The sequence below is a fragment of the Bactrocera dorsalis genome, chromosome 5, assembly GCF_023373825.1.
Source record: "Bactrocera dorsalis isolate Fly_Bdor chromosome 5, ASM2337382v1, whole genome shotgun sequence".
In the NCBI taxonomy this organism is placed as follows: Eukaryota; Metazoa; Arthropoda; class Insecta; order Diptera; family Tephritidae; genus Bactrocera; species Bactrocera dorsalis.
In genome coordinates, this window is record NC_064307.1 from 8,635,336 (window position 1) to 8,663,252 (window position 27,917).

Sequence of the window (27,917 nt, forward strand, 5' to 3'; positions counted from 1 at the left end):
CTCACTTCAGCTCGCCTTTATACGGATGCTATTTGGCTACCCAGAAGAAACTTGGTCTAAGACCGGTAGTCGTGAGCTGCTTGAACCATATGTAAGGGAGTCGTCTCTGCCCACTCCCAAGTGAATGAGATCTTCCCTCGCTTGCGTGAACTTCTACACATGACTCCATGACTGTGGACCATTAATTATAATGTTAAATTGTAGGTTGAAACAGTTTGAAATCATTCAAAATCAGAGACGCCGCCCAAAAGTTGTTAATTTTGTTCCTCCACAAGGGCTAGGAAGTAACGAAGCGGGTTTCTAGACACGATAGTGATCAATCGCTCTCCCAGTAACAAATTAATAATTATCTTCAACACAATTAAAGTGAATACTCTAAGATATTGAAGACTGCAAGCTTGCATAAGTTCCTTTGACTCCATTTAAAAAACAACAACATAATTCAAGCCAATATCATCGGTCCATTTAATTAGTTTTGTAACCGCGTTTTGAAGAGATCAGGCACAATTCGACTGAGGAGACACAAAGCACAGAAAAACGAGTATAACTTTGTTTTCATTTCAGTAAACTGGGAATCAAGTACTCCTCACTCGCCGAAATCTATTTATCACCATTGTAATGCGACCAACATTTGTGGAGCATTTTCAGGTTGTTTAAGATTTGTAACTGGCTCACACATACCTAGAAACAGCAAAGCACAGCCACTTGCAAATATGTATCAAGAGCAAATGTGTATGAAAGAACGTGTATCGCCAAGCAGAAGGACACTCGTTATCCCCAGGCAAGTGATGTGTTATGAATTTTCCGCACACAGGAATTCATCATCGCAATCGAGGCAATGTTTGCACGACAGAGAGCAAACGAGGCGAGATATCTGGTTTGAATCCGATTTGCAAATGTAATTTCGAGCTTAGTTTGCTCGAACTGTAAATCGATGCCAATGCGAGAACTGAGTGCGCCACATACACACAGATATATATTCTGCTTAACAATTGAAGTGATTTTCGAAATATCTACAATTGATTGAATGGCTTCAGCTTCAACTTCTTCTTCTCTATAAACAATTCAAATAGTGGGAAACCCTAGAAAGCCATTTGAGTTTCGTAGAATTTGTGCGCTCTGTTTTAAGCGAAAACTAAATTTGGGTAGTCTATGATTCGACATCGTCGCTCACTATAGCCAAAAATTAACACAATTCGGTTTCCGTTTCAATGACGACTAACGGCAACACCCTTGCGTTCACCCCTCCCTCACACACACATACACACAGCATCGTGCATGAGAGCGAGCGCGTGATTAATCATTAGTACTAATGGATAATGAAATTTGCTGCCAATCGAAGTGTGTGTTTAGCGGAGCGTGTGATGCTGGCAAAAGGGCTCGCAACGCCGCATTGAATTGAACCGACTCTGCGAATATCACAACGAACGGCAGCTAATCGAATATGCTGCGGCACATAGCCAGTTATGTGTGCATGGTGTACACTCACGGATGTATGTATTGGTGGCCAGTTATACTCCGACCAATAATGACCAGTCATTCTACCAAATGCAGGCAATGAATTTTCCATATTTTCCTGTTTGCTGGCTGTCTAGCCGAACTAGCCGAACCTAAAATGCCTGTTAATGTACAAACAAGATTTGTAATATCAATTGCAACTGCAACAACAACAGCGGCAGTCAGCAGCAGCCATTCAAATGGTTGTCGTTTGTTTGCATTTCAACACCTGAAGCTGCTGCCTTATGGAACCCTGCGTTGAGGACATAGTGTATATGGTTTGTATGGTGCGGAACTGTAGACTTAACACGAATGTTGACCAAAGATTGACCATTGACCAAAGCCACCATCACTTCCATAATACCTATTCTTAATGCATTGCAATTGCCTTACAGTGGGAGACCTGCTCGCTGAAGTACATACCGGGTTTGTCCGGAAAATAATAATAATTATTGAACCAATCGTTACAAGTCTTTAAATACTTTCAAAATAGGCTTCTTCTGCGTCAATGCAGCACTGCTAGTGCAATTTCCAAGCCTTAAAGGTGTCACGGAAGGTATTCTCTGGAATAGCCTTGAGAGCCGAGGTGCATTCTGCTTGGACTCCCTCTGTCGTTTCCAAATGCTTGCCCTTCATAGGCCTTTTCAGACAAGGAAAAAAAAAACTCTGGCGGATGCCAAAACTGAGCTGTAGGGAGGCTGCGGAAGCGTTGGGATGTCGGCCTTGGTTAGGTAGCTGTTCACAAGAAAGGCGGTGTGCGTTGTCGTAGTGCAACTTCCAATCGGTTGCGATGTCTCGTCTGACCCAATTGAGCCTTCGTTTGAGTCTCTTGAGGACTTCCACATAAAACTTGGCGTTGACTGTTTGTCCCGGAGGAACACATTCATGATGGATGATGCCTTTGATGTCAAAATCACTTTGGAATCGCTCATTCTTCCCTTTTTTGGGCGAGGAGACGGCCGCGTGTGCCATTCGGAAGATTCCCTCTTTGTCTCCGGATCATACTCAAAGATCCATGACTCGTCAACTGTGATTACGTTATTCAAAAATTGAGGGTCACTTTCACCCATATTCAATTTCAAATTCAGATTTACCGAGTTTCACACAGAATTTAATCGCGTACCTCTGCTCTAACGAATGCTGCATTTTCGGCTTGCACCACTCACAGAAACACGTCGAGCGAAAATGTTTGTTCTGACTCAACAAGTGAACGGAGACAACTGACCAGCCGCTCCTTCGTTAGCTAGGAACGCCCTCTACCGAATCCAGTCGATGCGTGCACGCTCCGAAGTACAGCGGAAGAAAATCAGTCCTATTACTTTCCGGACAAACCATGTATGTCTCAGTATAGCATGAGGTCAAAACCCATTAAAAAGAGATTGAAGAGCAAGGAAGAAGCACACATAAAAATTAAATTTAATTTTACGCATTAGTCGCGCTCAACCGGGAGCTTACAAAAGCCGGACCAAATGTGTTAAAAGGCAACACAGCCAGACTCACTAAGTGCATTTCTTCTCATATGTACGTAGAACACTGGGTCCATTATTTGTGCAAATTCATGAATGCAACAAGTTTGCCACAAGCGCTATGGCGACAGCCAATTGTTGCAAGAACGAAATACAGTGTGTGCTAAGACTAAAAATAGAAAATTATGGTAAGTAGTGCCGCCACACAAAAACACAAAGTGTTCAGTGGTAATGCAAATGCGTTCGCCTTCAGCCGTATTTCAATTTTACAGAGTGCGGCGAGCCAAACGCGCTCGTTGCCTGGCAGCCCTAGAAGCTGCTGCGACAGCAGGCGGATTACGCAGGCTTCGAGTGCATTTTTTGCCATTTCAGCAATGTTTGCCGCACACAACTACAACGTTCTGCGAACATGTCTATATTAGAATATGTTTGTAGGAGATTTCAAGTGCGTGAGGCGTTTAACCACACGAGAGTGGGAAGTCATTAGTGGGATGAACGCATATGTTTGCACAACGCCTTGTGCCCTGAGCGCATAGAAAGTAGCAAATTGCCTTTGCACAACACAAAGTCCGTACTCTCTTTTTAATGCACTTCCAATGCTTTCTATGAGTGTCATAAAAATATGAAATATACGCTTTAGCTTTAAAATTTTTTGCTTTCTCTTAGTAATAACTGGCAACTCGTAAACTATTTTCAGAGCAAATTTCAATATGAATTGATTTGCGTCTCAAAACGAATTTCACTTGCAGCTCCTCGGATCCATCTTTCTCCTCCTTCCTTCTTATTACGCATTTATGAGCATTGCTGTTGGTGATTCCTCCTTTTACTGAGAGCAAGCGTCTCTTGCGTCCCAGTTGCCATGCCACGCAGCAGCACAAAACGCCTTGGAACACCTTAAATGGGTTTCGCTTGTCGTCGTTTGGCGATGTTGTTTGACGTAAAAATAAAATTAAGTTGAAGAATAAATTTTTCGCAAATAAGCAGAGCGATTTCCAACTTAGCAGGCAGCTAATATCAGTGTGTTTTCAGCGCCATCGACAACAGCCAGCAGACGCCCCCCTCCCTCTCATACGCTAGCGCCCACGCACTCGTTGCAACATCAGGAACAGCGAATTTGTCATTTATTTATTGCTTCGCGCGCGCATTGCAGATTAAAAATGCAGCAAAGAGGAATTTCTGCAGACATTTTAGAAAGCGTGAGAATAAATAAAAGCGCTTACAGCGGTGGAGTGTGTGCCATGAAGCGTTTGGTGTAACATGAGCGGCGATCATCATCAGCGTCGTCAGCACCTTTTACAAATTTACGCCAATTTATTTGAGTGCAATCGATAAGCGCATTTTTCTTGCAGCTGCATTCTTATTTTCGCCGTTTATTTTTGTCATTTTATTTACCCGTGACTGTCATCCACTTCTGCTGTTTCCTCTTCTGCTCGGCAACGCGATTATTTGGTTTGGCGCAGCAATGTTGCTGCGATTCTGCGATTGTGCTGTCTTCGGTGCCCGCATTACACTTTTCTCCTGTGAATTTACTTTTACTGCTTCGCCGCCTTGCATTCCGCGCTGCTGCCGGTTCCGCTGTTATGCCACTGCCTGACGCTCTGCACCCCCTTCAACTTGGGTGTGCTAGTTGTCTGCAGGTTTTTACTTTTTCCAACTAAACATTTCCAATTTGCGCTGAAGACTGGTGGCTGGAGACGGCAGGCTGCGCGTGTGGCGGAGTTCTATGTGGAAAAGTGCTCATTAGCAAACAATTTGCAAATGTAATGTTAACTCGGTTGTTGCGTTTGTTTGTTCTCTCTTAGAGATGTACGTCCATATATGTGTGTGTGTGTTTATGAATCTTTAATTCGTTCATTGGCAACATGCTTCGCGTAAATAACAACTGCAACACAGTGTCATTATGCCCGCACCATTTGTCTCACAGCCACATCTCGGATTACACATTTGAGTTGAGTTCTAGATTTATGCCGTTGAAAATGGAGATGATCTTTACAATTAGCTGGTAATATGTACGCGTGTTCTCTCGAAAGATAACGATTATTAAAAGGCGATAACACAGGCCAGAGCATTCACTGAAATTAGGTAAAATGCGAGTTTTATAATTTCTGACGAATTTCTTCTAAGAAAGCATCTTCTCTCCAAGTTCCGTTTAAAAGTCATAATATTCAATTTTCTGTGGTATGTTTCTACATTCACACACCCATCACTTAAAATAAGGAAGTCGCTCAAATTAAAAGTAAGTCTCGAATCTTAACTTCATCTTTCTCCTATAAACTAAGAACGTGTCAATAAACGGTCAGCATTTTATCAGTAATATGAGGTTAGTCAAATAAGATGGAACTAAATTGGCAATATTACAATTCCGATTCTACCTGTTGATTTCAACGACAATTATCAGAGCCCTGACAGTAGGCGATCCATTTCTTGGTTCCCTAATTTTTTATTATTCGATTGCTCGCATATAAATCACCCAGCGGGCAGGAGAAGAATGGCTCGCGGAAAGGTATCTCTGTCGTAAGAGGTGACTAGAATCCATATGCACTTTGTCTGTATTTTTGGCTTGCCTAGAAATTTCAGCATAATCATTGTCAGAAATAGGGCTATAATACTCAACTTGAAATCTTATCATAGACTTTGAATGAAAAGACATTTGAAGTTCAAGCGACAAATATCACCAGTCACTGAGTTGTAGCAAAAGCTGCAATGTCTGACCGCAAACTTAAAGCTGGTACCAATGGAGCAGATAGCCCTTGGAGTTCGCTCCCATCTGCTCATTGAATTTGGTGCTTTGGGTGGCTGGTGGCTGTGACTGAAACCTAAAGGCAGGCAAGGTTGAAAAATTCAAAATACTGTGGAGTCGCACTGCGGGCGGGTGCCGGATCCACAGCACGGCAGAGGTTTTAGATCGGCCTCGAACCCAACCAAGGTGGAAAAGCTGTCCCTTCTACCCACACCAACTGGAACCAAACTATACGTTCAAACAGTATATATTATTTGGGGCGCTGATCAACGCATTGTTTTGACCTATAGTATGTGCTTTAAGCGGTTAGGTGGGTTTGAAAATTTCAAATAAAAGAGTGATTTATAACTCGAAGTTTAATACGAATAAAAGAATTAGGTTGTTGGAATCAGAAGAACTATGGACATAGTGATATCCTAAACCAACTCAGAGTCAGCATGAATAAATCAGACTACATTCTCCCACAGCTGGATTTCAATAGATACTTCCAGGTGGGGATAACCTCTAGCCAAGAATGGAGAAAGAGCGTAATAGGGGAGGAAGATACCATCCCTGTCTATACCGACGGATCCAAAATGTACTGCGGAGTAGACACGAGGGTATATACTGATGATCTGTACATTTCTCTCTCTATCCGTTTACGGAACTCGGCTAGCACCTTCCCAGCGGTAGTACTAGGCATAGAGAAGGCCTGCGAAACTCTACTGAATAACTATGAGAAGATACACAAAACAACACGATACATGTATAGCCAGCAGCTCTCCTGGCCTTGTCGTCGCCCATGACTAATTCCAGCATAGTCCTTAACTGCAAGAAGGTACTGAGAAGCACTAGAAAACAAGCTCTACGTAGACTTGATCTGGGCCACAGGAACATTTTTGGCAAAAAACAAGCAGACGAGTTGGCAAAGGCAGGAGCTTTTCTAAACGAATCCGAGGCAGAGTTAATACTAAGACCAAGCAATCAAAGAGAATTACAAATAAAATGCACTTTTTCTACCCATTGAAGGAGACAAAAAAACGAAACGCCGCTTTAACGCCTTTGTTTTTCTTCATCACCAACGTCTTCACGCCTTCACGAATGAATTTTCCTAAAGAGCCACTTGCTTTAATTAAAGTTGTCTGTTGGATACAAATTGTGGCCGAGACTTAGTTCAGTTTTATGATTACTTATAACTGTATATCCACGCACATGCATACAAGTATGCTTTTCTTCTATGCCCTCACACTTTTAGATTGGCGTTAATACTTCTCCTTGCTGCCAAAGCGTGTGGACTTTTTGCCGTTGCTCACCAATAGCCAATCGATCGTTTTACAATTTCGCTCCTCTTCAAGCAAAGCGTCGAGTTTTTAGTGTTGCTGCAAGATAAACTGCTCCGCTCAATATTGCCTTTTTGCAACTACCACATAACTGTATCCGCACACATTCACACATTATAACACTCACATTAGAGTGCAAGGTCCTTCGCTTCTCGCTTCCTCCATCTCTGCATTGATTTTATTGTGTGTTTGCGAAGTTTTTGTTTCAGCGCCCATTCAAAGCGATACTAATGATTCTCCATAAATTTTTTACCATTTTACAATCCGTTTTTGCCATAATGTCGCAAACGTAATGTCGGTTGAAAGCATATTCATCATTAGGTGTACGAATCGAAGTGCCGAGGGGAGCGTGAGTGTTTTACTAGCCACTTTAAAATGCAGCTAACGATTTAAGCGAGAGTCGTAAATAGCTTTTACTACAAATGCGAATCGAAGTGGTCAAACGGGCGCCTAACTCTAACCAAAACTATTTTTGCTTCGTGCACCCAAAAGCTTTCGCAATCAGCGTTTGCATTCCCGTAGCAAAGTTAGTGGCTAAAAAAGGACGCTAATCTTGAAAATATACTTGTATTCGTGGAAGCCCTTAAAAGAAGCGGGAGAGCTTTGGCTAACTATGAAATATGACACCAAATGAAATAGTAAATTTAGTTTTGTAAATTTCGCTGTTTTTCTAAATTTTAGTATGCGCAAAATACCAACAACAATGCCATACTTCACTATAACTTTGGGCCACACATTAAATGGAGAACTGGGAAAGCTGTGCGCAAAAACCTTTCGCTTTAAACTCACGTTACGGACATTTTCTGCACAGTTTACTGCGGAATTTTTCCTCACTTTCTGATATTTGCGCCCTTAGTTAGGCAACAATTTCGTGTGTGTGTATGTGTGTGAGCATGTTGAGAAGATTGCAACTAGTTCAACCGCTGATGTCCAAAACCAAAAAATAAAAATAAAAAAAAAAAATAGAAATAGAAATAAAAAACAGAAATAAAAAACAAAAACAAAAACAAAAAACAACAAAGCAGCTGTTCTTTTTGTTTTGCTGCTGCGGCGTGCGCCGTAAAGTATGCAACGACTTTAAACGGATAAAACGTGAGGGTGGCCAAGCGGGAAACCAAGCGAATGAATAAATGAAAGACCGATTGAGTGAGTAGGTGTGTGCGCAAGTGAGCTCGTGAATGCGAGAATCGAGAATATAAGGAAGCGTGAAGGTAGCAGCGTGTGTCGGGCAAGTGTGGTGTGGATTTTATGACTAAGTGGCCAAGTAGCTGGGTTCGGTGTTACAAGTCGAAATGCAAATTTCCGCACAACATGCTGAAATGCAATGAAGTTAAAAGCTAAACGAGCGCTGCGAATGTACAAAATAACAAATTCGAAAAAAAGCTACAACAACAACAACAACGGCTAGACGCCAAGTTTGCAACAAAACTGTTTAGTTTGCAGCAACTTTTTCGATGATGTAGATGTGTGCGCGTGTGTATATATGCCTGGCTGGTGGCGCGTTATATGTTTGTGAGCTTAACAGCGCGGCGCTCGATTTCGTTTGTATTGGTGTGGCAACATCGCGCCGCGTGGTGCAAGCGAAAAGTTGCCTGCGAATTGAAACATCTTTCGAATATTAAGTGTAAAATAGCACTTAACTAAAATGTCTGTACGCACACACACACACATACATTGCATTGGCGCATCTATATAGGCAAACACGAGCCAGCGCACAATATGCACTTGTCGGTAGACAATCTGTCAGTGCAATGACGTGGCGAATACTTCGGTACACAGCTACAACAACACAACAACAGTGCAACAATGCAACTGGCAACTAGCAACTAGCAACTTAAAAGTGCTAGTTAGAAACAATTGTGGAAATTCCGCTATCATTGCGCTGCGGTTATGCCGGCTTACACGCCACCACCACCACCGCCAGCTGAGGTGCGGATTGTTTGAGTGCTTTGCGCTCATAAATGTTTATTGGTTAATGCAATGGAAAGAATGCGCAAATGGCGAAAGTACTAGTAAGCGAGTAGAGGAGCAGACGAAGGGGCGAGCGTGCTGCAGACGAACAAACGTCAGTGGCGAATGGCGTCAGAAAGGTAACACATTTTAATGAAGTCACAAACACCGTGAGTGGCTATGGATTTTGTGGATTAAATTGTTTAGCTGAGTCGTGTGAGTGTCCCCTTGCCCCCTTACCCTCGCCGCTAGCATTTTTATTAGCGCTGGTCCCATTGCCACTGTGCATGCCATATGCGCTTTGAGCGTGTGAGTGTGTGTACTTGTGCCGCAACCATAACTGGCGCTTGGAATCAAAGTGCTGGCGCCGTTGCGAGTTAGTAAATCCTCATTTGCATACTTGCTGTTGCCATTATGCGGAGTACAAGGAATTTGGTCGCTCACTAAAAACTGAGATTGAAATGTTACTCATACGCCATGTCCAACAACTTTAGGTACAAACGAAAATATGTCACTACCAAGCGCAGCGGCTCACAACTTTAACTACAAATAATCGAGAAAATACTATAAATGTATACTGTCACATATACTACCATATTCCAGTAATAACTAAGCCACGAGCGCACCTTAAATCAATCGCATTTGCGCCGGTAATAGAATCAAAAGTATTGGAAGTGCCACTTAGCTTTGCCCACGGCAGACTCGGCCGTCTTATCAATATTATGTATGCTTTGCGCTAACCAAATGAGAATAATAAAGTAGGAAGTGGCTTTTAGAGAAAAGCTTTCTTGTCAACAGTTTAGCAGCGGCAAAGGATAACGGCAATCAAACAGGACATCGGCAAAATTGCACATCCTCTGCCCAAGCGTGCTCAAATGATGGGTTAATAATAAGAAGCGCAAAATAAATTTAGCTTTTCCGGCGCGTTCAAACAAATTCAATTGCGCTGCAAGCTATGTGAGCAGCGGCCAGACTCCCAGCCTCGTCAACGCACAAAGCTGGCATAATAAGCTGTCGTTCGTAGAATGGAATAACGGCAGGGGAACGCCTGCAGTCACGACAAAAGCCGTCATTTTATGAATCCTAATGCCATGTTCAACAGTTCATAAAAAACGCAAGAATTAGCGCTAGATTTGAGCGCCGGCTCTGGCCTCAGCAACACTGGCTCACAGCATTCCACACACGCGGTCCTGTTTGTGCTGCAGTTTGTGGGCTCAGCCCCGCAAGCGCCGTTAAACTTCTCATGTTGACTCACCGCGCTACGGTACTGCATTTGAATGTAATGAGACAGTGACAAATGATGGCACAAAAACTTCAGCCCAACTCCAAGCTCTGCTCACCAAATGATGATAAGCACAAATGTATAGTGTGCTTCCAAGTAGTGCTAAGCAAGTGCAAAAACAACAGCAACACTGACAACTGCGAGAAAACGCACCGTTTGCTACTTGCCTCACTCTCGGCTCATCGTTTGCGCGTCTGCTTGGATAAATGCTAACTTAACGGTTTAGTTGGCCGGGTGGACGGTTGGTTGGTTGGATGGATGGATGGTTGAATGATCAGTTGGATGACGTCGCAAGTTTCGGGCGCTCTTGTTGCTGACTTCCGCTTAGCTGCTGGATGAATGACTAACTTTGCTCGTTGCAGCTGCTTTTGTTGTTGTCATTCCATGTCTTGTTAAATGGTTTTTATTTTAGCTGCAGTGTACCGAAAGCTGCTGTCCACCGGCTCACCACACACGCATTCCATGCGCCACGCCTTTGAATGAGTTGCAAAGTTGTCAAGGAAAGCGGCGGCTAAATCGCATGACATATAGGCCAGAAGTGCTGCAATGAAGTGTGTAATTCCACATTTCAAAAGATTTATCACGGCTGTGCCGTCAGCCGTTGCGCTGCAACGATTTGGCGCTACGGATTATGCTCGTCTTTGTTTGTTTACTCTGCGTCCTGCATGGCTGAAGGGTTTCCGTAAGCAGTTTTAACGGTCACTTGACTTATCGGAATTTATGACAAGCATACTTTGCATGATAAATGCTCGTTTCTACGACTGAGTGACAGCAGTGCTCCATCTAATGCGGCAAGTGCCACAATTTGAAAAAATTCTCTGTTCTTCTTGGCGCTTGCCGAGCTTCAGCTTTTTTGTTTTACGATTTCTTATACAGTTGTGGAATTTTTGTTAAAGAAAGAGCTTTCCTATTTCTTTTTAGTATGTAAGCTCTGCGCAGTGCTTCAGAATGGCAGCGAAAACCAAGCTATTCACGATGTTCAAAGCTAACTCGTGATATATGGACAGCTCTATAGACTTCTTCTTTATTGGCATATACACCAGTCGTCCGAGGCTGTTTTCTTTTTTTCATTGAGGACGTTTTTTACGTGACTGGTCTCAAGTCCAGCGCGCAACCCTGAGAAGGGATAATTCGCTTTGCCACTTTAGCTCGCCTTCAAACTGATGTTCTTTGGCTACCCAGAGGATACTTAGTCTAAGGCCGGAAGTCGTGAGCTGCTTGAGTCATATGTAAAAGAATCGTTTCTGCTCACACACAAGTGAATGGTAGGCAGAGAACTTTCCTCACTTGCGTGAACTTCTACACATGACTCCATCCTCCTATTATATAAGCTATGAGGCTCTCGCTTAGAAGCTGCTTCGCCCTAACTATTTGATTGGAAATGAGGTTGAGGTTATGAGCTTCCTAAGAAGCCTTACGCAACTTTATTCCGTTTAAGAAGAATTAGCTGCTGAGAGCACAGGCTAGAATAGATAACCGATATATGAGTTACCTATGTCAGCATACTGATGCTTTGTTCAGTAATGAGATTTGAATAAGATTTGCATCTTCAGGATTCTATAATTGAAATTGACACACCAAAAGGGAAATCGGAATAAAATACCGCACAAAATGTCTCACTTAACTGCCGAGCAGCACACGAGAGCACTTCATTATTGAGTTGTTAGGCAAACCTCAGCCAAAGAGCTGATTGTTTTATATGAAGCACGTATATTTTAATGGATTTAATTTTGTTTTCCGCCAATTGTGTTAATTTTATTGGCCACCGTATGGGCACCCGTAGGCGAGGTCATTGTCGCAAGATAAAAGCATAGCTTCAAAAGTTTATTATTGTAGTCGCTTTTAAATATGTGCAAATATTTACGCACACACATACACATACATACATATGTATGTACATCTTAGCATAAACTTATGGCCCGAAACCCCTATATACCAGCCAATAGCCTGAGCTTTGATGCGGCAGAAAGCATTCGACGCCACAACTACAACCGTTCACTTATTCATTCGATGCTTAATGCCACTGTGAAATGGCAGGACAACAGCTCTCGTAATAGTAACAAAAGGAAAACCAAAACCAACATGAACAACAAATAATGACAAAATAGGCCTGATTTATGTTTACAACGCGAACGTGACAATCTTAGGAGTACGTGCCAAACCGACACTAGCTGCCAGCTAATGGCGGCTGTTGGTTGTTGGTCCGTGGCTTTGGTCGCTCAACTTTGTTGCTATGTTGTTACGCTGCCACATTGCTTCGAAGCATAGCCGTTTAAGGCGTCAAGTGCGCCCGAAACAAATACATAAACAAGCGTTACATAAGCAGCCCGAAAAGCCGGCACTCAATCGCATGCCGCTCAATCCGCACCACTTCCTGCAAACTATTTCGCCAAACTTATTCACATCTCTACATTCCCACTCATACTGGTCATAAAGCGCTCTTAAAAGGACTGGTTGTGGGCCTAACTAAACGCGGGAGCTTCGTTCAGCTACTGCGCTCGTCGTCCGCCGTGCAGCATAAACAGTGACAGCGATAAGTGACACATTGGCAAATACCCACTTCGACATAAACACACACAAGGAGCATTCGGATATGTGTATGTGTGGGCGGCATGGTTGAAGCGTACGAATGGCCGTTTTGGCAACAACGAATAACTAGCAGACCTGTGGGTGCTGGGGCCACCTCTCCCCCGTACACCAAAGTTATACACGCGTGCATACAAATGAAGACGACCATAGCTCACGACCCAAAACTGCGAATGCTGAGGAGCTGTGTGCGAAGCACGAAGAACGAAAAAAGCGGGATAATACAGCAAAAGCCAATCAAATCTTCTTCAAATCTTTCAATTTATTATGCTTTGCTTTTCGCTTGCATCGTCTACTTGCCCGATGCTTACTTCGCATTATCCTTGCCTCCTTTATTTTTTACTTTTGTTTCTTTCTGTTTTATATGTTTATTTATGTTCTGTATGTTTTCGTGTTGTTTGGGGCCACTGCTCTTTGTTTACAACTGGAAACAACGTGTGTACACTTTTCGTGGCATTAGGCGCTCGGGCACACACACACGCACAGACGATCTACGTTGCGATGCTAAGCCACAAATGCGCTAAATTTTATTTATTTGCCTTTAGTTGTGCTTTATTTATCTGGCAAGTGGCGCCTGAGTGACCCTATAAATGTGCTTCAGTGTCCTTTTTTCTGCGTGTGGCATTTTGGCGGCTTACGCGTGCGAGTGTTCCCGCGCTGAACTCGCACTTACATATGTATGTATGTCTGTGTGAGAAAGCTTTTGAGTGCTTGTTGTGTTCTGCGGCAGCTTTGCCTGGAAGATGTCTTGAAGACAGGATTCTTAAGCAAATGACAGCTTTTGAGGGCCGGGAAGAGGTCTCTGATGCAGATCGAAAGAATGAGCAAATCCAAAGTGAAAAAGATGCTCATTATCTTTTTTAACATCAAAAGCATCATCCACTATGAATTTGTTCCTCCTTGACAAACCGCCAACGCCAAGTTTGAAGTGGAAGTTCTCAAGAGACTCAAACGAAGGGTTAATTGGGTCCGACAAGACATCGCAGCCGATTGGAACTTGCACCACGACAACGCCCCGGCTCACAACGCCTTTCTTGTGAACAGCTACCTAACCAAGGCCAGCATCCCAACGCTTTCGCAGCCGCCCTGTAGCCCAGATGTAGCTCTCCCGGACTTTTTCTTGTTTCTTTGCCTGAAAAGGCAGATGAAAGGATTTGAGACGACAAAGGGGATCTAAGCAGCATGCACCTCGGCTCGGACAAATCCTGTTTAAAGGCTCTCGTTAATGGACAGTTTTCTTGCACTTAGTACTGGCATCCAGAAAACGCTCAAATCTTGTAGAGACATCTAAGAAGTTACACAAACAGGTATCAATGCTCGTGAGGAGTAAACTGCCGCAAATCTGAATTCGGTCGCAAGCTGACCCAATGAGCTGAGAGTCGAAAATTACCATGATTTCGAGCGCCAATTGAAGTAATTAAAATTTAGCGCCCCATTGCTTCTTCTTTCGCACAACTTCCGCACACTAACACATACACATTTAACTGAAAACATCACGAAAACAATTAAACTCCAGAAACTTGTCCAACATTTTGAGGCACCCAACAACGAAATGGGCCTTTAATTTGGTTTGAAGTCCGCCGCCACATCACGGCAGCCAGCAGCGTTCCGAAAACGTTTAACAAGCAAATATGTCGCTGCAACAATGCAAACCGAAAAGCGGCAGTGGCACAAGAGGCCAAGCCAACGCAAGTGCCACACTTCGACGCAGCTGCTAGCAAAATGACAAGAGGGAGACGCACTTGGCTTGAACGGGCGCAGTTAGTTGCCACTTGCCACTTGCCGCAGGCGCCCACGCTCGCACAAATACTTAGTACGTCCTTGCGAGAAGTGCGCACATACAGGGGAAGCAAAAGAATACGACGAGAAGAGGCAGCGCGTGCAAAACAATCGGATGCCTACAATAAATGCCAACGACACGGCCATCTCGGCCTACTGCGATTGCCGCAGAAGCAGCGCGCTGCTGTGACAACTCCGTTCTTGCTCGTTGGAGCAGACGGCAAAGCCGTGGCAGCTGTTGATACACCAAACGGTAAGTGCGGCACTACAAGGCAAACGTTGGTCCGCCAGTGCTGACAGTGGCACTGTGTTGTTGTTGCCACATCGCGCACTTTTTGCAAAAGCACTTCCAGCTCACAGGCCATAGACATGCACATCCATTCAAAACTAGGCGAAATTTTAACGGTACATGACTTTGTCGCTTGCAACATGCTGCACGCTGCTGTGTTAGAAGAGAAGCAAACTGGCCGAAGTGTTTTCACAGTGAACGCGTGTAACCTAATTGCGAGTAAATAAATGGTGACGTCACTCTGATAAGGTTGGCATTTAGCAATTTGCATAAACAACTGTAGATGACCACTTCATTTTTGCAACAACAAGCAAAGCGGAGCGTACTTTGCGCCCACAGCAGCTGCTATAGTCCAACAATTGTGGAATGAGTGGTGACTAGGCCACTATTGTACGAGTATACGCTTCGTATAGAGAGACTTCGCAGAAAAATATATCAGTTTCTAACTAACGGTTCCTCAGTCAATTTGACGCATTATTATTCCTCTTATGCATTTGATTTCTTTACTAACTTGAGGCTTTCTTTCAATCAACGCGATCTTAAAGAGGCAGCGCCGCTTGCACTTAAACTCGCTGCGCCTCAAGACCTATACACTTAAGTTAGTTACGAACGCGCTTTACATATACATACACACAGTAGAAGTTCGTACAATTGACATGACTCTCAACACGCCATAATTTCGAAACTTTAAACTCATTTGCCAGCTGGACTTGAAAACAAAATCTGTCATAAAATGCCGAAAATCTTTAATTGGATTGAGGCAATGTACAGTGGATAAACTTTGAAATGTGAAATGAGAGCAAAAATAGCGAATCGGCAAAAGGAACTGCTGACTTTATCAACTTTTGATTTTCGGCAATTTATTTTTATTTCATTTTGCTCGTATATTTTCAGCGTTGCTCTGACATTCATAACAGCGAAATAAATTTCAGCAACACGCCTTTATAACAGCGCCCAAAACTTTTCCAAGCACAGCAACAACGACATACAGACGTACATTCATACACAGCTATCTACTGTGTATAAAAATAGAAACAACTAACAGGGCGGTGCAACCTACGGACGCAACCGAAATTTTAAAGAATAAAATTGAAAAACATGAAAGCCGAATGGATCATCCCATCGTCAAATTTAGCAATTCCGGCGCTCGTTTTAGACACTTATTGTTGTTGTGTTTTTGTTGTTGAAACTGGAATCTAATTTCCGTTGGGATGGTAAGGATTAGATAAGTTGTCGTCGACATCATTCGAATCAAAGAGAGATGAGTAGGGTTAGTAGAGCATACAAAGAGGTGGCCAGTGCCATGCGGGGAATAATTGCAGGCTGGACAAATATTATATATGGCCAATGACATGCGGGGAATAATTGCAGGCTGGACAAATATTATATATGTCGGGGTCTATTCTGGATAAGTTAGAGTTTAACCTGCTACCGTATCCAGAACGAAGCTGTGTAAGGGTCACTCTCGTTTCTCGAGGCGCTTTTCGTCTACAATGGACAGTGGTTTGACTCCAAGTGCGCCATTCACTGAGAGGGAGCCGGTGAAGGTGTTGATGGGTCCATTATAAATGGCGGTCAGTGCTTGTAGGAAGTTAGTTGCTTCCTAAGTCTGGATGGAAAACTTTGTTGCCGTAGATAAATTGCTCTCTGTTCCTTCACATCTCGAAAACAGCGCACCTCGTCAACCTCCAGATTTTTAAACGCATAACCTACCTAACACCTCTCCCGATAATATTTATATATTTAGGCGTTACAAACAAGCGGTAAACGCATAAGCGCATCAAATGAACCCTTAGCAACATGTTGCGGGCGTACAAAATTCGTCGAAACAATGGGCGCAGGCAACAGCAGTGGCAAATCCATTGCGGCCAAGTTCTGCGAAATGTTAACTCGAGAATTCTCCAGTCATTTATAATAAAAAACGCAACAGCAACACTTACATTAACACTAACAACGGTAACAACAATAAGAATTACGATGAAAAGAGAAAATCTGAAAATAAAAATATTGATAACAACAGCCATAATAACAGAGCAATCTTGAAAAAATATATTAAATTACAAAAAGTTGTAAAACGCCATTCGCACAATATTTTTACACTATAAAAATAAAAACTTTATGCAGCAGCAAAGAAAAACAGTAATAAAATTTTACATAGAAAAAAGCATAAAAATTTAAGCCACCGAAAGCCGACCTGAAGCCAAAAAGGCAATCCGCAGCAGTGAAGCGGCAAAGTTCCAGAAAGGGGGTGGGGCGAGTGGGCAATTTGCAGCAACCACAGTAGTTAAGGCTGCAGGGGACAACATATAGTTGCAAGAAGTTTTCAAAATGGGTGAAGCGAAGTTTCCGCCATTCACGGCATACATAGTTATTGGCCCCTTTGCATATTTGGGCGCATAGACGCAGGTAGTTTCCTACGAAATGCTGGCATGTATATGAAAACATACACAAAAGTACCCGGAAATTGTAAATAAAACTCAAAAAATTTTATTATTTATCAATATTTGTTTACTTCTGTCAAAGATTTTTCCAGCCCGCGAAACACTTTTCATCAGCACTTTTTGGGACGACCGTCAGCTTCTTCAGCGAATTTTATTTAACCCCTTTGATTAACTGAAAACGGGTTCCAAGAGCGGCAATTATAGTTTGAAGTAGAAGAAAAAAACACATGCACCCAAATCTGGTGTATACGGTGGTTGATTCATGGAATTCATTGCGTTTTTGGCTTTAAGTTGGGTCACAATTGTGGCTCGATGCGATCGTGCATTATCATCGTGTAAAATTCATGAATATTTCTTCCACAATTCCGGCCGTTTTCGATGGATATTCTCACAAAAATGCCTCAATCTGGTCAAATAGAACAGCTTATTGACCGTCTGTCTCTCCAGAATAAATTTGCGATGAACCAAATCACGAATATCGAAAAAATAACGATCATCACCTCGATTTTTGAGCGGCTTTGGAGTAGTTTTCTTGGGTTCGGCGATTGCAATCCGATAATTGCATGTCAAACTCACAAATCCATGTCTTATCGGCACTTAGAATGCTCTCCATGAATGTGGAATCGGAACTCGCATGATCAAGCATGTCCGAAGAGAACTGTTTACAGTACTCTTTTTGAAAAAAATTCAGCTTTATCGGGATGAGTCGAGGAAGATCGCCTTTCATACCCAAAATATTCTCTAAAATCATTCGAACGGACTCGCGAAGTTTTTTACCATCTCTTTAACACTTGCCTGCCGCTTTTAGAGAACCATATACTTCACTTTTTTAATATTTTCATCAGTTGAAACAGTCGAAGATTGTCCACAACGAGACATGTCTTTAACGATCTCTCGACAGATCGCGCTCATATTTGACTGAGGAATTAACGATAGTCCTCTTAAAATATCAAAATACCCGTAGAATTTAATTACAATTTCCGGTTGCTTTTTTGCTACAATGTACATGCAGACACATCCTTCAAAAAGGTGAGCTTCAATACCAGATAACACTTTCTAGAGAACTAACTACTGGATATACTTAAAATACTAACTGATTTTATATTAGTTGAATATTCAAAAAAGTCTTAAATGGCAAACACATTTGCAGAAGTTACACATTACATTTTCGGATAACTGTAAAATCAAAAGTAGATCATACAAATAATGTTAACTGTATTCCAATTCGAATTCGCTAACATCGAATTCATAAACGAATTCTTATAAATTTGTAGCATATTATAAATGGAAGAAGAGCCACTAACACCCTTGCAACATTGGCTGCTTTAATTTGTAATAATGAGCGGTATTTCGAATGAAATAAAACAAAAAAATCATCAAAGTAATCTTCAAGGTTTCAGCAGATGTGTGAGAGTTTGTATGCTTGAAAATTTTCGAAAGTCCAAGAGCTACGTTCCGCACTCAATATATTGAACAGTTTAGCTAACACACTGCCATTAAAGTGAGAAGCACACAAGTGTGGTGAGTTTCACTGCACTGAGGTGAGAATTGAGAATATTATTACCGTAGGTAAATATCGAACATTTACACACACTCATTATAATATGTATTACTCATTGCTTATATTTGAAAGCAAAATATTTATTATTATTAAGATTTTCGAAACACTCGTTCCGCTTGCTCACACTCTCTGCATATGTATGTATGTACGTCTAAGTGAATGTGTGCAGGTATGTGTTGTACACAATTTGGCTGACACAAATTGACTTATACATGTGTCATACATACTTATTTATATGTTTATGAATAAACATATTATATATTTAAGTATATACATATGTACATTTCAGAGGTGCTTAGTTAGCTTAAGTGATTTCAAAGGGGTATGAGTCGCTCGACTGCCCCTCAAAATAATTCGAAAATTAACACACGAAATCTTAAGTGGTTATATACAGTTAGAAGAATAAACGAGTTTTCAGATTTTTTTAGAGAACTTTTAAATTTATTGATCCAAAAGTTCATTCCAATCACTTTCAAGCACTCTGAAACGCCTTTTCAAATTTGCCTGTAACTTCGAAAATATTCATCGAAACGATATGAAACTTTCTGTGTATATTCTTAAATATATTTACATTAAGAAAATAAAATAAAAAATATCGAGTTTTTGATAATTCTAACAATATATAGCCCCCACAAAACAAAAAGTTTGCACACAATGTCAGTTCGGAAAATTGAGCCAAGAAAAGCTGCTATGGGAAATATATTGCCTGTATATGTATGCACGTAGAACCATATGCGTTATTTCGAATTTGTCTTCGCTTAAAACAAAATCAAATGTCTTTTTCGATTTGATTGTATTCAAAAAGCTGCTAATTTGAAATTCCCTCCTCGCTTGAGGCGTCTTTGTCGCATATATGATGCTGGCGAGCCGAATTAAATTTTGTTGAGAACTAATAAATACAAACAGTTGGCCAGCTGAACACACGCCCACCACTCTATATTGACCATCTCACAATTCAATGTCCATGGACTGCATGTGTGGCTGCGAATTCGGCCAAAAAGAGATTTTCTGAAAAGCACATAAGTTCATTTTTTCGATTTTCAACTCAATAAGCACTGTGCTCGGCTTGTAGTTTGACACAGACTTTCAAATTCGGCGCATAATTAACTATTTGGGAATAAACTTTCAATTTAAAAATTTTAATTTGGTTCCTTTGCCGTGCGTTTTTGGCAGTTTTCCACTTTCGCTGCAAGTTTTCGCGCCTTAGTGCGCAAAGCGTTTAAAACAACTTATGCGCTTTTAGTCATTTCTACATAATGCTCATTTTCACACATACACACATATGTACATGTGTAGCACTGGTCCATTTGACATTTTTCATCGCTTTGAGATAACATGGAAATGGGCGAAATGTCAGTTTGAAAATAATTTTTAAGTGTGACAGTAGTGAATTCATAGTCAAGGTGTGCACCCTCTTAGTTCTTTTGCAGACTCCACGTTTGTGTGGGATTTCTATGATAATAGTACTTATCAGTAAATATTTTAATGTGCAATTAGCTGCAAAGTGTTTTTAAAAAGTGATTATTCAATTATTTATTTTCAATTTGAAGTGAAATGAAGTGGATTTGTGAAATCCTTCTTCACTGAAGCAGCGAAATGTATGTGTGTGTGTGTGCTTGTTAACCGAAATGCCAGCGCATTGTGTTCAGGTGTGCGTGTGCATGTGTGCGTGTGTGTTCAAGGCTAATGACTAAGGCAATTAAGTAGCCAATAATGAATTCGAGGCGAACATTCGATACAGCTAAAAATACAAAAGTGTACATACATATATACAAACTTTCAAGCAAGGCGATGCATGATTCAAATATTTACATATCTATTATTATTATTTATATATATAATTATTGCCAAAAAGCAATTCTGGCTGAAATGTTAAAATAACAGAAAAGGAAGTTTACTCTATTTAACATTTAATATTAACTGTTTCTAACAATAATAGATATGAAATCTCAAAGACAAATATAGAAAACTTCGCTCGACCTTACATTTAATTATCCCATTAATTAATTACGTGACAATATTTTAGTATGACAAAAACAAAAAAGGATTTCAAAACGATCTTACATATTATAGCTGAGTGTGCATGTATTTTAATAATATGAAACACACTTGGGCCCGAATTGACCATTTGTCATACAGCAGCAGCAGTAAAACAACAAAAGCAAGCAAAAACAAAAACAAACACATTAAAATTTTATATATTTGTTTAACAATTTATGAACGTTCGCAACTTTGTGGGCGTCACACGAAACATTTTGCTTAGAATATTACTTTATCTTCCTTAAGCTCGCAGCTTTCTTCAAGCAGCGGCGCCAGCTGAGTTTTGGTTTTTAGCTAGGTCTAAGCTTTGACAATACTTAAAAAGTCGCGCTTTCCTCAATGCATTTCGAGCACAAATATATACACATACATATATGCAACGGCACTAGTTTACATGCTCTCCAGCATGTCTCAGATGCCTTCGTGACTGTGTGTGTATGAAGACTAACAGCGACAAAAGAGTGCAGAAATGTCAGCGAAGCAAAAGAAAGGCGCATATGATTGCCCTGGAATTTCGAATGCTGCCAGCACTTCACCTTCACCTCTTTTTCGCAAGCTTTTCCACTACTGTGCACTAATTAACTCGCAACAGAGAACTGAGGAGCGTACCAAACGCCAGCAAATGCCAGGCAAAGGCAAACGGCTAATATTCACACGTATGCACTACTAATTTTGTTTATTCTTTCTCTCTAATTACAAACAGATGCTCAGATTACATTAAAATACACAGCAAACAGGGCGGATACAGGGCACATACAAACAACACACATACATGCGCACAGCCGAAAGCAGCGCTGCATTGGTAGTAAAGAAATACGAGCGGCAATTATGCAACTGGAAACTCCAATGTTCCAACTGAATGCTCACTTTTGCATGGCATTTAGACAGTTAGCTCTCCACGTGCCTTCTAACAAGCATACACGCACATACACACCCCGACATGTATACTGTAAGTGTATTACTGTGCTTTGAAGGCTGCGTGTTTGTAGGCTCTGCGCCCGAGGATACTCGTTGCCTACCTGACATCCACTTGAATGTGAAGTGCAAAAAAGCCAACGTTTCGCAATGGGTCGCTCTCAGCTCAGCTCTGCTTTCTACTTAATTGAGTTACCGAACGTGAAAGCGTGTAATTAGGCAGACTATTCAGGACAAAGGCATTCATCAAATTCGTAAATTCGTAATGCACTTACCGAGTCCACAGGCGCCGAAGCGCATTCAATATTTTTCGATATCAACACGGCAACAACTCACCTCTCTTTTCGCTGTGTTTTTTTTTTAACACAAAACTCGGTCAATTGATTAGTCTACAGTGTGGCGTTAACGGGTAGTACTTATTGTGGGTTTGATACCGAAGTAATTAAACTGAATTATAGGTTGCAAGTGGAGCTCAAGAGCCAATGTTACCACTCGCAGGTGAACACAAATAGATTAAGGTGATAAGGAGAGTAAATGTTTTGAGCTTGAGATCCAAAGGATCCAACCTGAAACAGGCTTAGATACAAATTGAATAACACTCTCATGTCTCATTGATACGAAAGCACATTAGCAAATTCTTTACAGGTTTTACTGCAACTATATATGCATCTCTAGGTGTGTGGACTTGTAAATATATAGGGTGTTTCAATAAGAGCGCTAAAAAGGGACATCAGTATATGTAATTGTTTTTTCCTGTGAAAGTACATTCGATGTCATTATGTACAGAACTCAATTTCTTCATTAATCGTCGCTGGCTTGTTGGCGTAGATCATAGGCTTGACGTAACCAAACAGGAAACAGTCCAACACATTCACCAAACTTGGTCTTCAATAAATCGATTGTGACATTCGCTGTGTGGCTTGTGGCGCCGTCCTGTTGGAACCACATATTGTCCAAGTCCATATCATCCAATTCGGGCCAAAAATATTCTGTTATCATTGATCGGTGGCGATTCCCATTCACAGTAACGTACCGGTCTTGATCATCACCTAAGAAGTATGACCCAATGACGCTGCCGGCCCATAAACAGCACCAAACTGTAATTTTTTCAGGATGCAATATTGACTGATGGACTAAGTGTGGATTCCTGCCTGACCAATAAATATTTTGCTTGTTGACGTAGCCATTCAACCAGAAATGAGCCTCATAGCTGAAGATAATTTTTCGATGAAAATCCGGATTATTTTCAAGTTGTTGCCTAGTCCAATTCACGAACATACGACGATTCTGGTGGTCAACGGCTTCAGTTCTTACGTCAATTTGATCTTCTAAGGATGTAGGCAAAGATCTTTTCACAAAAATTTGCCACAACGACGATCACAGAAATGCCCAACGCTTAGGAGACTGATTTGGGTCTACCTCCATTGATGCATTAGCGGCAATATTCTCGACACTATGGGCGTTTATTTGTCTCACTGACACGAGAATATTTTGCACTATGCCTGTGGATTCAAATTTTTCTACTAGACACTCAATTGTTGATCTGACAAGACGATTATTATGATCATAAATTGGACGTAACGCTCTTAAAGTTGAGGCCACTGATTGAATTTCCGCATTTCGGTAGTAAATTATAATAATTTCGACTTGTTGTTGGATCTTATATCTTTCCACGATGAAATAACAAACCTTACTGAAGAGAAATGTCGGTCTACTTTTATAGTGCCCTATTGGAAAACCCTTTGGAAGGAGAACCCCGTAAGTTATGGCTTCAAATTGCGCACAAACATAAATACGGAACATGAAAGAGTGTTTGCTGTATTGTAAACGTCCATGAATATATAAATGTGTATGGGTGCACTCACACACAGACTCAAATGGATACATTAACATATGCACACGGACGGACATATTTGATATGGGAATTTGTAAAGTTAAGAAAGAGATAACAAAACTTAACGATGAAGATAACATTGTAAAACTTTGGAAACTTATGGCTTGTTATTACTTATTTTTGCTAATAAAAGCGCAAACAAACAATCATAAAAGAAAACAACTACAAACACACGAGTATGATCCACATAGCTTCCGACTGACAAGCGAAATTTCTGCATAAAAACTATCTCACACATTCCTGCATACTAGGGCACACACACACACATGGACTTAATATTGCACCGAGAAAAAAAGAATTGTGAGGGCAATTTGGGTTTCGAATATTCCACGTCTGCTGAAATGTAATTGACAACTCTTGAGAGGGCGAGGTAGACACAGTTCTAGGCTATATTTTGCACGCATTTCACCCAGAAGGTTAAGGTTGTCGCAGGCCAAGTGCCACTAATTCTATAAGAACCTTAGAGACAGTTGAAAAATTTAGGCCGCGGAAACAGAGTTTGAAAAGGAAGCGCATATACTTTAACATTGGGGTGGCACACTACCCTGTACTTCACAATGGCTGGTGCGAATAACACTGATTTGGATCCCACGAGGCATATCATAAGGTAGGAATGCTAAACCCGTTGAAACAATGTTTTATGGACACGGTACGAAAAACTCGCCTTTGGTGCGAGAAAAAAAAGGGAAAATGCTGCCATTTGCCGCGGTGTAGCTGCTCATAAATGTGCAATGTTTTCATGCATACGCAGCCAATATGTGTTTAAATTTATGCAAATGCAATTCGCCAACACATAATGGCGCAGCAAACAATATACGGAAGTTCTATGCAGTTGTGTAAACTCCGGCCGCCGGCTACCAAACAAAATGCCAGACTGCTCGGATGGCAGCTACACATATCCGCCCGACGGGGCCACCGCCACACGACCGGAACGAGAGCTGACGGTTGCCCACTGCAGCGTCTGGCACCTAGCGAATCGCAGCGGCAACGGGGACTCCGACTCCGACATGGAAACACCGAAGGCAATTAACTGTGACACGGCACAAGGCGAAGATGGAGCAGATTGTGGATATAAAAAGAAGAGTTAAATAGAAATAAAGGAGAACAAGTAGACAGGAAAAAACAAAGTAGCTTCACACATCTCAAAATCCACAGTGAGCTACGTAAATAAGTGCTATGACGGAGCTGCCGGGCGTTTCGCCGCACACACGTGACATGACAGCTCCTACATATGTACATACAAGTATGGTAGTTAAGTAGTAAGTGCGTGTGTGTGTGTGAATTTGAGCATCTAGTAGAAACAAAAGTTTACGCAACCAGCCAACCTCTGCTGCCTTCCCTTACGTGGCGCAGGGGCTGCGTTGATGAGCAGTAAACTTATGATAAGGGCCATGATGCAAGCTGAAATGGTGATAATTGTAATTGTGATGATGATGTTGTGCTTACATCACAGCGCATGTTGTTGTTGTTGCTGGTTTAGGTAGGTTGATCCTCGCGGATGCTACAAAGCAAATGAGTTGTCACGTTGTCGGGTCACGCGTTGGCTGTGTCGTGTATACCTTGGGCCAGGCTTTTCGTGCAACAAGCAACAACCGCACAGTTGTGGCAAGGAACTAATGCGCGCCAGCGAGTGTGTATGTGTGTGTACGCTTACGACCTGTGTACGCAAAAAGCCGGCTCGCCGCGATTGGGTGGCAACCATGGACAAAGCAGCCCTAATGCATGTGTGGCAGGCGTGTGTGCGTTAGTGTCTGTATGCAGGTCGTTCGGTGCGTACTCGTGCGAACGATGTACTCGTAAACTCTAGAGCATTTTCATTTATTTCGGTTAGAAGTGTTAAGGATTTCTTTATTTTTAGTACGCTCACGTTCCTATTTTGAGTTACGCACTTCTTTTGAGTGCACTGAGCTCAAAGCGTGTATATAAATAAATGAGGATAGTGTTGAGGACGCAGTGAGATCAGGGTTTGTTCAAACAATAAAGCTTTAAACCTCCGTCGGTGTGCTCGTATGTGTTTATTTGTATGATCGCTGAAGCGATCGCCATAACTCATTGTGCACTCATAAAGCATGGAGCAAGCATGGATTTAACAAAATATGACGCTGCGTAGGCCAACAATTATTTTTCTATAAAACAATTTAATGAGAAGCGCGCCATAAATTGGGAATGTAAAAAGCGATATGTATACCTCCCCCCTGCTTTTGTTCAGCGCTTGCTTATGCCATCCTGCGTGCATGGCTGTGTCATACAAACACACATAGCATATTGTACATATGTGGGATATATGAAGGCAAAACGAGAAGCCTTCGCAGCAATAACAATTCGACGGACTTTTGAATGCGACACAATGTGCAACGCAATTCAAAGGGACCACCTGTAGTAGCCGGCGGCCACCGAGCGCAGCGTCAACTGACAACTTGGCATATTTATTGCATCAGCACGTCACGCGTGTGTCATGACTACAGCTATACACGCAGGCGTTTGTGTGTGTGTGTGTGTGGGCCTCAATATTGGCAGGTGGATTAATTTAATTGGCAGTGCGATAATTTTAATTGAATTTTCATCAAAATAAGTATCAATTCAGCGCAGCAACAATGAGAGACTTGACACACAAAAGCGCCGCAAGCGAGAAAAGAGCGACTATTCGAATGGAAAATGGGATAAATTGCCCTTTTTGAGAAAAAAAATGGGTTTCCACTAGTCAGCAAAATTTTCGTGTGATAAGAGTAGCAAATAAAGTTATTTTTTTGGAGCAGGGGCGTGCAGAGGCCCTGAATTTACACACATGGGTTTAGGGGTTTCAAAAAATCGGTTTTTTTTATTATCTTATTAAAATCTAAAACACCTCTAGAATCTTGTTCTAAATTTTCAAGTTGATCTGAGTAATAGTTTCGAAGATATAGCCTTGAGAACGTGAGCGCTCGTGGCTAAGGTTAAGTGTGCCGTTTTTAGACGCGTGTTTTTGTAGTCGATTGGCAAGATTTCTCGAGAACTACTTAACCGATCTTCATGAAATTTTAATCAAGTCTTTGAGATACAATTCTTAAAGGCTTGAAGGAAGAATTATTTTTCGATTACAGCTATTTGAGAAAAAAAGTAGCGAAATTTTAATTTTTTTGAAAAAATGTCTGCCAAACATCCAATTTTCGTTTTTCCTTCGCCCAAGTTCTAAGTTAAGGTTTTAAGTAAACACTTTATATGATCCTGTTAGGAGTTATCCTGCCAAGGCGGCGCAATGGCCGAGTTTAAAATATTTTTTTCCAAAAATTTTAGAATTTCTTTGCTAATAGTGTGTGTTTGTAACAAATAAAAACTCTAATAAAATATTTGGTTGTTTACTTGAGAAAAAAGTCTTGAAAAAGAGACTGTTTTTACCCGTAGCAACCCCCGTAAACCCTTAAGCCAATCCTTATTTAGTGAATGATTGCTTTGATCGACACCTGACGATCAGCCTTTCGTTGTAAGGTCTTTCCTTGTAAGGCCTGGGCGTAATATGCCGTTGACTCATATTTGATACTTCCCTTAAGACAACTTTCTAAAAAATTTTACCGACTACTGAAAGTGTTGGAAATAGTAACCTCATTTTCAACGTAATAAACGTGCTTTATCCGTCCGTAAATCCATATAAATGGACCAGTTCTCGTAATTATTTCATATAATTTTATTTGCATAATTAATTAAACGTTATACTCGGTAAAAGTTTTTCTTATTCTGCAAATATCGTCGCTATCTTTGGAAAAATAATAAAAATCTTTTCACACACTTCATCTATAACACATACATATTTACATATCGAAAATGTGTTGTTGTGTTTAAATGTTTGAACGCGTCTCAACCAATTTAATAAATACAATATTCTATTTTTATCTTTTCAGAGCGAATCACCCGACGATCTTCGAAACAACAACGAAATACAAAGCCAAATAGCCAGTACATACACAAAAGTAGTGAAAAATATTTGTGAAAACAATACAACAACAAGTACAGAGTGAACAATTGAATAACTTTATATAAAGCACACAGAAAATAACAAACACCTACAACGGGAAATACCGAAATGCACTCGCTCATTTGAAAAACAAAACAAAAACGCAATTCACCAAAATACAAACAAAAATTCAGAAACAATTTCACTCAATTTGATATAAAATAATTTAG

General features: G+C 41.2%; 1 protein-coding gene across 12 annotated transcripts in view; it reads left to right on the forward strand.

Annotated features, from left to right (window-relative positions):
• The window catches only part of LOC105231469 (uncharacterized), a 165,686-nt gene that overhangs the window by 11,456 nt on the left and 126,313 nt on the right, over window positions 1-27,917 (forward strand). For 2 of the 12 annotated variants that reach the window (XM_049458380.1, XM_049458390.1), the window contains exons 1-2: window positions 20,231-20,313; window positions 27,635-27,703. The exons of 1 other annotated variant lie outside the window; for it this stretch is intronic. The gene's annotated coding sequence lies outside the window, so the exon portion shown is untranslated. Of the gene's footprint in view, window positions 1-20,227; window positions 20,428-27,634; window positions 27,748-27,917 lie in introns of those variants that run through there. 9 more of the 12 variants (XM_049458392.1, XM_049458391.1, XM_049458386.1 and 6 more) reach the window with 9 other exon arrangements.